Source organism: Lygodium microphyllum, chromosome 6, assembly GCF_053477565.2.
Source record: "Lygodium microphyllum isolate KBCC chromosome 6, Lygodium_microphyllum_v1.1.10, whole genome shotgun sequence".
Lineage (NCBI taxonomy): Eukaryota > Viridiplantae > Streptophyta > Polypodiopsida > Schizaeales > Lygodiaceae > Lygodium > Lygodium microphyllum.
In genome coordinates this window covers 5,926,473-5,938,139 of record NC_141140.1, presented here as the reverse complement: position 1 = coordinate 5,938,139, position 11,667 = coordinate 5,926,473, and the positions used below count along the sequence as shown (strand labels likewise).

The 11,667-nt window shown below is 41.8% G+C and overlaps 1 pseudogene; it reads right to left on the bottom strand.

The window, feature by feature from the left end:
- Positions 1-9,329: 9,329 nt before the first annotated feature.
- LOC148034268 (protease Do-like 8, chloroplastic pseudogene) lies at positions 9,330-10,105 on the bottom strand (annotated as a pseudogene).
- Between the last annotated feature and the right edge of the window lie 1,562 nt (positions 10,106-11,667).

Here is an 11,667-nt window from a genome sequence, read left to right as displayed (position 1 = left end):
GTTGTTTAGGCTACCTACTGTCGCTAGGCTTATTTAGCTACATTTACAACTTCTGTTTTTAATGGCAAGGCTATAGAATGGTTGCCTTAGTGATCAATAAGAGGCTATTGATTTGCATCTATGGATTAGTTTTGTTGATGGTGATCTTACGTCTTGTGCAGGTGTTCAGCAGAGGATATGTATAGAGACTACTTCATCCTGCTTATCTGATTTCCTATCAGCATTAAAGAGATATTCTAGATGTAACTGGAGGCCTTTGGCATTCTTGAATTTAAAGGCAGGCTGAAGTATAATTGTAGGTTTACAGCTCTAGGTGGCACCTGCACTCTAAATTTGAGTCTGGTGTTTGTTGCTTGTAAAAACTATCTCTACAATAGTTTTTGATCAGCAGGGTATGCATGGTGAAATCAACAATTTGGAGTAAAGCACTCATGGTTATGTGATAATTCTGTGATAGAATATCATGGTGTCTCAGTGAGTAGTTGAAGGATTTTTTAGGGTGTATTTCCTACATGTATTGGATCTTATGCAGTCTTATAAGTTGAAATCTGTGTAGTTTTTGGAATTGAATGTCTTTGTGGAGTTGAGAGGTGTTGATTACAGATGTTGGTAGTATGGCACTAAATGGTCACTGAATTATATTTCCTGCTGGCATTTTGAGAAATTGATTGGTTTTGGAAAGCTTAAGAATTTGAAATGACAAACACAGGAGAGAAGGATACTATCACTCAGATAGTGGTGAAAAGTTGAACTACAACAATTTCATTCTATGGAAATTCGAGATGTCTAATTTTTTAATTGGAAGAGGCTATTGGGACCTAGTCACAGGTCTTGAAGATGAGCCCAAGCTATCGAAGGATAGAAATCCAACACAGGATCAGTTAAAGGCACACACGACTTGGTTTGAAAAGGCTAGTAAGGTCTTGCATTGGTTGTCGTTATGTGTGTTAGACACAAAGGCTATGCAAATTGCAAACTGTACTTCTCTAAAAGCTGCCTGGGACTTATTGATGAAGAATTATGGGCATGTCACTCATGCAAGAAAGACACAGCTGAAGCAAAAATTTAGCCACATATCCAGGAATGGAAGGTCTATTGAAGACTATGTTAGTGAGATAAGATCCCTTGCAGAACAACTAGGCTCAATTGGAGCTGAAGTTGACGATGATGATTTGGTGGCTACTACCCTCCATGGACTTGGACAGGAGTATAAGCAGTTTGATACTTCCATTTTAGTGCGTCGAGAGAAGCCTGAATTTGGTGAACGTGTGGCACTTCTATTGCATGAAGAAGTGAAACTTGGACTCAATACAAGTTCCAGTGGGTCTTAAAATAGGAGGGACAGTGTCTTCTACTCCAATAAAAGGGGTAGAGGTGGAAGAGGAAGATCAAACTTTAGAGGAAGAGGTGTTGGAAATGCATATGCAGCCCATGGTTGGACATCAAGCTACTGGATGGAAAAATAGACAGCCTCAAGCAAATAGAGGTGCCTCAAATGCTTGTGGAAAAGGGGGTTATTCACCTAGAGGAAGAGGCACTTGGCAATAGCCTCAAATGAGTCATGGACAACAATCAAATGCAAATAAGGATTGCCATTATTGTGGCAAATACAAACATGTAGTTAAGGATTGCTACAAGAAGCAAAATGATCAGAGAGCTTGTCGTTAGTGACTAAGGGCAATTGTACATCAAATTCAGATCGTGCACCTTGGTCCATCACCACTTGGTCTTGTCCAAGAGATCCTTGAGTGGTTTAAGATTTGCGTCTAGGTTACGAGCTAATCTATCCATTATGTGCTCTAAGATCTTGTGGAGCTCTCATTTATTATTTGGGACATGGAACGTCATGGGGGTGGGCATCGTTATAAGAGCTTCTAGCCATCATATAGATGTGTACTACTGAGGGTTTGTTCTTGGGCTCACCAACTAACTTGGAATCTTTTTCGTGCTTCTCATTATCCAAGAACGGTAGATCGATTGTGGCTAACACATATATCCAATCACGATTCCTTGAGCCAAGGGATATACTTAGTCAGCGACTTGTAATATTCTCTAATCCAAGCATTTCCCTTCAACATGGATGAGTTGGTGTCTAGGTTGATTTGTGTAGTCTTCCAAGTATCCATATCTACCCTCACCTCTTCCATTTGGTTGCCTAGGAAGATCAAACCATTGCCCCAATCTTCTATGACTCGTGCATTGTGATAAACCCCCAAAATTGTGTAAATTTAGGCACAAAATTATGATCTTCATTGGAAAATCTTCTGTAGTTTGATAATTTAACCTTGTAACTTCATTGCAAAATATTAAGATAAGCATTGTAAAAGGTATGACTAGATATTATAAAGTCATGACCTTAAAGTGTATGTGTGTTTCGTTTCCAAATTTGAAAGGTTGAGAAGTTTCTTTATTGAAAATAAAATAAAGGAATCTTCTTGTAAGGTGCAAGTAACCATTGTCAAGAATCGCATGATGGGGGGATTTGTTCGAGCTGTGGTGCTAAACACACACTATACACACAAGAGGAAGCTCACCTAAGAACACAAGAAGAGAGATGGAGGCCAAAATGTTTTCTTCCTGATTTTTTTTCTTCTTCGACACCCTATACAATGTACAAAAAGTATAGATAAGATACAACATAAAGGAAAGTGGCCTTCTAAGTCAAACAGTGCATAACTAACTATACTAATTGGCTGGCACTATATCTTTGCCACTTGTAGGTAGGTGTAACAAACTAAATATAATAAGTGATAAGTTAGTGGCCATGTGAGTGTCATAATGACCACCAACGTGCTAAGTGTAGACGTGTGGACCCATCTAGCCAGGCGGTCCATCATCAATGTCTGCACGTATTGAGCTTTCCATCTTAACACTCCCCCTCAAGCTCAATTCTATCTCTGCAACTCCAAGTAAGCTTCAGAACTTTCAAAGCTTCTCTGCACCCAATGCCTTTGTGAAAATGTCAGCTATCTGATCCTGTGTGCTGACATATACCAAGTCAATCTCTCCTGCAAGTATCTTCTCTATCACAAAGTGGTAGTGCACCTCAATGTGTTTTTTTCCTCGCATGGAACACATCCATGATGTAGTTCTTAGTCACGAAAGTACATGAGATGGTACCAAAAGTAGGAGTCAAAAGGCTAGCTGGAGAAGACACGAAGTCTAGGCAAGACACAAAAAGGCAAAGGTTGGAAGCATCCACCACCACAACATCCTCTACAGTGTTGCGGATTATGATGCATATGTTGCTAAAATCCTAGCCCAACTGAAGAAGGCTAAGGAAGAGAAGAAGGCTGCGGCTACAGAACTAGAGACTGAAAGAGAAGTTTCTATGGCACTAAGGCTACAAATGACATGGCAAGGAGAAAAACGTTAGAAAGAAATTCGAAAGCTAAAAGAGCAACTCAATGCCAAGGAAAAGGAGGCTCAAGAGAATGAGGATCGCTTAAGGCAGAGGCTAGAAGATGAGGCACAATACTTGACGGCCGAGAAGCGAAGCCACAAGATGCTCATCCTCGAATATGATGAACTTCAGGCTAAAGGTGCAAAAACTGGAAGAGATGAATGTAGAATTGCAAGAAAACCAATGCGATAGAGACCAGGCATCCAAAGAACAATGCCAAGAGCACGACGATGCCATGGAATTCAGGTTGATGATGGAGCTAGAGGAGTAGGGAAGGATCGAGAGGAGAGAGATGGAAGCCGTGGTAGGGAAAAGGAAGAGGCAATCGAGGAAGCTACCAGGAGCCCGCAAGAGAACCTGAAAAATGCCCAGTAGGAAGTGGAGGCACTGATGGCCATGGCCATGAATGAAAGAAGGCTGCACTAAGAAAAACTACAAAGCCAAGCGCAAGTCAACGAAGAACTATCACAAAAGGCTTGTTGAAACCCACACGTAGCTCACCATGGTTGATCATGGAAGAAGAATAGACAAAGAGCAACTAAACCGCCAAGACAAAGAGAAGACCCAAATGCCGGAAGTGTGGAATGAGTATCAATAGTGGTAATGATGTTGTCTCAGGAGAGATGGAAAAAGGTAAGAAAGATCTGGAAGAGAAAGTGCAACAGTGGGAGAGGCGCAATTTTGAAAGAGTGCGAGGATTGAGAGAGCACCTGGTCGTGGCAGAATGCAAGAGCGCTTGTTGAATCTAGGGCAAAAGCTATAGAGGTGTGCTTAGACACTCAAAGGCAAGATTTTTTTAGCACAATGCTTCATATCACACAAGTTGAAGGCAAGGATTCAGGGGAGAGAATGAAAAAAAAGCTGGAATTGATGACTAGAGCCTTAAAGTATGCCGTGCAAGAATGCACACTCCCAATTGGCACATGCATAACCAAGGAGTAGCAATGCAGCAACTTATGACAAGCTGGTCTCTCTCCACTGATGAGCTCAGGGAACTTGGATTCAAAGAATAGGAGCAACCCCGACTCCAACCCAAGATGGAACATGATACCAAGGAAGGTCCGTACTTCGAGCAAGAATTCAAAGAAGAACCGCAACCCAAAGAGCCCAGTCTGCCCTTGCCTAACCTACCCCCACTGATGAGCTCAGGGAATTGGATTCAAAGAACAGGAGAAACCCCGACTCCAACCCAAGATGGAACATGATACCAAGGAAGGTCCGTACTTCGAGCAAGAATTCAAGGAAGAACCACAACCCAAAGAGCCCAGTCCACCCTTGCCTAACCTACCCCCAAAGGAGCCCGAGATGTCTATGTCCCCGATCATAAAACCGAAGTGGAGGGAGTCGTGAGATGAATCATATGAGAAGTCAAGAGCTCAATGTCTTCTTCTCCTCCATTATTCTTCTCTATTTCTCTAACAGTTCACACCCACAAAATGCTATCCTCAAAAGATAGATACCCCAAATTTTAGGACACTTTACATACACTTGTACTTTAGATACATACAACCATAAGATATGACTTAGGATATGTCATATTTATCAACACTCCCCATCAAGCTTAGAATGAGCTTGCACACATAAGACTCCAAGTGCACTCCTGAAGAACTCAAAATTATCTTTACCTAATGCTTTGGTAAAGATATCAGCAACTTGGTCATTTTTTTTCACATGGACCAAGTCAATCTCTCCATTAATGACTTTTTCTCTAATGAAATCTATGTGTTTTGTCCTTGCATGGTAGACTAGGTTCTTTGCTAACATAATGCTGCTAACATCGTCACAATACATAATGACTCCACCATCAATCTCTATCCCCATGTCATATAAGATCAATCTCAATCATGTGTGCTCACATGCTACCAATGCAATTCCTCTATACTCTGCTTTAGTGCTTGATAGAGCAACTGTAGGTTGGTTCTTACTGCTCCAACTTACCATGGCTGATCCAAATGAGAATTCATAGCCACTAGTAGATCTTCTATCCATAGAGCTACCTAGCCAATCTACATCTGAGTATCCAAACAATGTAGGCTTGATTCCTTTTTCATAAAACAAGACAAATCCAGTTGTCTTCTTCACATATCTAAGAACTCTTCTCACTACATCCAAATGTGATTTGCATGGTTTCTACATAAATTGACTTATCAATCCAACATCATAACTCAAGTCTGGTCTTGTAATGGTCAAGTAGATAAGACCACCAACCATCTTTTTGAACATAGTAACATCCTCAACATAAGATCCATCATCCATCAACTTAACATTTTGATCCAATGGTGTATCAACCGGTTTGCATCCTTTCATGCCATATTTTTCCAACATCTCCAATGCATATTGCCTTTGTATCAGCCATATACCATGAGGTGTGTTAATAACCTCAATACCCAAGAAGTATCTCAACAAACCAAGGTCCTTTATATCAAAGTCTTTATGTAACCCATGCTTGACTTCAGTAATCTCCTTCTCAAGTGTACCTGTAATAATCAAATCATCAATATAGATGACCACAACAACCATACCATCTTTTGTATGCCTCACATAGAGTGAATAGTCAGCTTTACTCTGCTGAAATCCCATACTGCATAAGAATTTGCTGATTCTATCACACCATGCTCTTGATGCTTGCTTCAGTCCATATAAAGCCTTCTTCAGCCTGCATACATAATGTGGGTATTTTGGATCCACATAGCCCTCTGGTTGATCCATGTACACTTCCTCTTCTAAGTTGCCATTCAAAAATGCATTTTTCACATCCATTTGAAAAAGCTTCCAACCATAGATAGAAGCCAAAGCAATTACCGATCTCACTGTCGTCATTTTAGTTATTGGACTGAATGTTTCTTCATAGTCCAAACCATAAGTTTGTGCATATCCTTTTGCAACCATCCTTGCTTTATATCTTTCAAGAGAACCATCGGACTTACATTTGACCTTATAAACCCATTTACATCCAATGGAATTCTTGCCATGAGGTAGTTTCACCAAATCCCAAGTCTTGTTTTTCCTTAGTGCATCCATCTCTTCATCCATTGCTTGTCTCCACTCTTTGATCTCTATTGCTTCTTCAAAGCAAGTAGGCTCCACATGTTGCACATAAGAAACCATGTATGCATAATGTATCTTCATGAACCCATTATAAGTCAATTTATCAACTAGATACCTTACCCTTTATGACCTTCTCAATTGAGGTGCACTACCATGTGTCTCATCTGATCTAGCATGTGGTGGCACATACTTTCCTGCACTTCTAATGCCAGGTGTTTTAAAATGCAGAATGGCATACTCGTCATCTATAGATTCATCTTCTGAACTTTCAACCGTATGTCTCTTTTTCCTTTTGCAACTTTTGCACTCCTTTGTGCATTTCTCAATCTACCACTCCATGGATTCTAGCTACCACTGCTTTCCACATTCTCTTGAGGTCTTGAAGCATCTTCCACATGCTGATTTTCAGCCTTATTGTTTGCTGAAATTTTTCTTCCATAGCCATCATCATCATTGCTTTCATAGGAATCAACATCCACTGCAATTTTGGGCTTGTACCATGATTCATATTCACTGAATCTGACATCCCTGCTTATGTATACTTCCTTACTCACTGGATCATAGCATTTGTATCCCTTCTTGTCATCAGGATATCCAATGGAAATGCTTTTTGCAGCCTTGTTTTCCATCTTCTTTCTCAAATTGTAACATGTCCCCCTGTCCGCTTGTAGGACATGTCTTAGTAGCCCATCGGGAAGAGAGTCTAGAAAGCGCCGCTCGGCACTCACAAGGAATGTCACGGGGTTTGCGATCTAGGTCTTTCCGAGTTTGCCACGAAGCGGAAGCATTCCGGCCATTCCCACTTAGGACCGACCTGAATTAGGGTTTTCCTAATGGTCAAGTTCCTATGAGGTAGCTAGCAACGAGCCCTAGACAAACTACTTTGCGCAGAAACGTTAGGGTCAAAGTGGATTTATACTGCACTTGGTTCAAGGAGAATGGGAAATGAGAGGGATGCAAAGCTCGACCTCTCTGCCCATAAGGCATAGTCCCATTCTGTTCCCCTGAAACAACATAAATCGGGACTCTAGTTCTATAGATTCTAGGTCATTGTTACCTCGCTGTCAATTCCTTTGAGAAAAGTTCCCGGCCAACCAGGACCACCCTTCCATAGGACGGACCCAGGGTCACATCCACCGCACTTTCCTCGGGTTGCTTTAGTTATCTAATTACCTACCACATTTAGTTTGATAGGCAAAAGCAGCTTCCTTAATTAACCAATTAATCACTGGTTCCTTCACGTAACCTAGGCACTGACATAGAAAAACAATGTCAAACAAGTTCCTTCTCAACATTCGATCTTTATTTATCAGTCTTTGGAATACATCAAATATCTAGCCCGAAGGCTATTCCAACAATCCTCAGGGATCGCTATTTCAAGTTCCGCCCGTTGACTAGTATGCGGGCCTCGAGATCCCATCTCAAGTCATGTCGGCCTCTTGTGTAGGATCTGGAGGCAAGGGATTTATGGCCATAGCCTGCCCTGGAACCCAAGCGTCCTCCTACTCCAAGTAGCACCCACGGAGAGACCTCTCGCGACGGGTTCGGTCCACGTACCCGGGGCAACTAACACCCCCCTTGGATAGGGTCAGGCAGATAGTCGGAGGTAGCTGATACTGCCTCTCCCTCCAAGCTTTCAACCTGAAGTAATAGTTATTTTTCCGGCATTAGTTCCTTGAGCAAGAAGTACCAAAAGTGCTCCTAAGTGTACAATCGCAAGCATTCCAGTGGTCGTTTGTACGGCCAACTGCTAAGGTGTCAATCATTCTCTCCGAATACATCCAGTATTCGATCTGGGATCAATCGCGACTTGGCAAGATCCCCAACGGTTTCTTAAGCTGAGTTGCTTGTTTACCCTTTTTCCTTGGGTTAGGGTTTATACCCTGTTGACCCAAACTGTCAATACCTTAGGTTTCCTTATATTAAGGTCAATAAATCCTGGGCAACTTCGTCTCCCTAACTTGGTTGTTCAACTGCTTCCTTGGCAATTCGTAACTGCCCTAGCTTGGCAAATCAGCCCCAAGGAAAGGTGATGTAGCAGGATGACTACTCATCATCTAGAAAATTAGACTTGTACTTAAAACTTGCCAAACTTGTTCTAAGGAGTCGCAATACTATTTTGTGATTTAGACACAAAATCATATGACGTTGCACGATATAGGTGTCAATACCAACTTGTGGGATTATTTTTCTCATCACACGGTATTCCTTGGTAAAGAATACCTTTGATCCCTATAATTAACTTGTTCAACATCAACAGCTTCAGTTTCATAAAGGAAACAAATCTGATTTATAAACTAGCTGCTCAAAAACTGAAGTCCTTCACGTCCCTTCTTGCTATTTCAGAAAGAAACACTCTGCAGGTTGTTTGCTGATCAGTACTGTATAGGAAGCACCAAGATAATCTGTATGCTGAAAACTAGACTCTTGCTATACACATCGCAACAAGTATGGGCAATGTGATCCTACAGAAGTAAAGCCTCAGTTGCAATCCCACTCTACCTCAGAGTGAGAGAGAGTCCTTGAAAATAACCAAGGAGTAAGCATTCTGCTGAAAAATGTAGAACACAATTATATGGCACTAAATAACCAACCCATTAGTACTCATGATCCTCCACAATCAACCGGCTTAAGCATGAAAGCTGCTCCAGTCCCATTATATCCAAATCTTGGCAATCCTTGTCTTTACATCGAAGAAGTGAACTCAACATATCACTCTGTTTGGTTAAAACTTGCAACATCTCCTTAAAAGCAGTTTGCACATGGACCATAGCAAATGAGCCTGCTTCAACATTAACACCAGGCTGTAAAGCATCAGTTGAGGTACTAGTTTAGATACCACATCTGCAGGAATAGCGAAGCCTACTCCAGCAGAAGTTCATGTTCTTGTGAAAATGGCCGTGTTAATGCCAATTAGCCTTCCTCCAGAGTCCAACAAAGGTTCACCATTGTTTCCAGGATTGATAGCAGCATCTGTTTGAATGCCCCCCTCAATGACAACACCAGTTTGGCTGTAGATATCTCTGTTCAGCCCACTAACTATGCCTACAGTCATGTGTGATCGAATCCAAATGGATTTCCTATTGCAAGGCATCGCTGCCCAACTTTCACTTTTGATGATTGTCCTACAGTAATAGGTTGTAGTAACTCAGAAGGTGCATCTATTTTCAAGACAGCTATATCTTTTGCCTTGTTAGCCCCAATTAATTGTGCTTCAAAATTGTTTCGCGTTCCGTCAAAAGTGGGAAGCATGACTCGTGCAACCACTTTACCAAGGCTCAAATCTTTCGATAGAGCACTTCCAATCACATGATAGTTGGTTACTATATGACCACTGTGATCCCAAACAATTCCTGAACCATTTCCTTCAGGAACCTCAACAGATGCCGATCAGTTAACTTGAGGACGTAACGTCACATTAAATACATTCACCACCGAGTATGTTGTTCTCTCAAACAGCTTCACCAGTCTTTCCTCATTAGGTGAAAGGGGAATTTCAGGTGGAACATGAGAAGTAACATCTGCTATAGTGACAGTCGAATCACCCAAAGCATTTGCTGAGAGTTGAAAGTCCGAAAAAAAAGCAGCAGCTATAACAACACTTCGTCGACCACATGATGGAAACAATGGAGCATCCAAATTCCCTCTATCCATTATGTACCAAATCACTTCTCTGGAAATAGCAACAATTTCGGAGGAGGTTTTGTTGGATTGACATCGTCATTACTTCTTTATCAACTTCGTTTAGCTATAGTTTTTGTCTACTTCTTCATAATCCCGATCTTCCTTCCCTCTGACCCAACTTAGACCACTCCAGTCTTTTCTCCTTCGTCATGTCACCTTTTGCAAGCTTTTCATCTTTATCTTTATTCTTGTGCTTCTCCGGCTAATACCTCGCCTATAATAGTTGAGCTAGACAAGTAGTACATGACAGTAGGCTGATTGATCTTCTACTTCGATCGTCGCTTCTCGTCTTCCTCATCATGGTCCCTTTAATCATCACCTTCAGAGCTCTTTTGATAGTTGTCCCCCTCATCCACTGCAATTCCCTCCGCTTTTCTTCGTCTTCCTTCTCCTCCTAGCATTCGATCCTCCACTTATGGGCATGTTATTCGGGTTCCACCTTTTTAGTACTCAAAAAATGGGAATTGGGAGATTTCCAAACTCACAAATATTGTGTTATGAGTAGTCATCCTGCTACATCACCCTTCCTTGGGGCTGATTTGCCAAGCTAGGGCAGTTACGAATTGCGAAGGAAGCAGTTGAACAACCGAGTTAGGGCGACGAGGCTGCCCAGGATTTATTGATCTTAATATAAGAAAACCTAATGTATTGACAATTTGGGTCAACAAGGTATAAACCCTAACCCAAGGAAAAAGGGTAAACAAGCAACTCAGCTTACGAAACCCTTGGGGATCTTGCCAAGTCGCGATTGATCCCGGATCGAATACTAGATGTATTCAGAGAGAAGGATTTACACCTTAGTAGTTGGCCGTACAAATGACCACTGGAATGCTTGTGATTGTACACTTAGGAGCATTGTTTGTACTTCTTGCTCAAGGAACTAATGTCAGAAAAATAACTAATGCTTTAGGTTAAAAGCTTGGAGGGAGAGGCAGTATCAGTTACCTCCGACTGTCTACCTGACTCTATCCAAGGGGGTTGTTAGCCGCGTCGGGTACATGGACCGAACCCGCCGTGAGAGGTCTCTCCGTGGGTGCTACTTGGAGTAGGAGGATGCTTGGGTGCCAGGGGAGGCTCTGGCCGTAAATCCCTTGCCTCCAGATCCTGTACAAGAGGCCGATGTGACTCGAGATGGGATCTCAAAGCTCGCATACTAGTCAACGAGCGGAACTTAGAATAGCGATCCCTGAGGATTGCTGGAATAGCCTTCGGGCTGGATATTTGATGTATTCCAAAGACTGATAAATAAAGATCAAATGTTGAGAAGGAACTTGTTTGACATTGTTTTTCTATGTTAGTGCCTAGTTAGGTGAAGGAACCAGTGATTAATTGGTTAATTAAGGAAGCAGTTTTTGCTTGTCAAACTAAATGTGGTAGGCAATTAGATAACTAAAGCAACCCAAGGAAAGTGCAATGGATGTGACCCTGGGTCCGTCCTACGGAAGAGTGTCAAGGTTGGCCGGGAACTTTTCTCCAAGCAATTGACATCGAGGTAACAATGACCTAGAATCTATAGAACTAGATTTATGCTG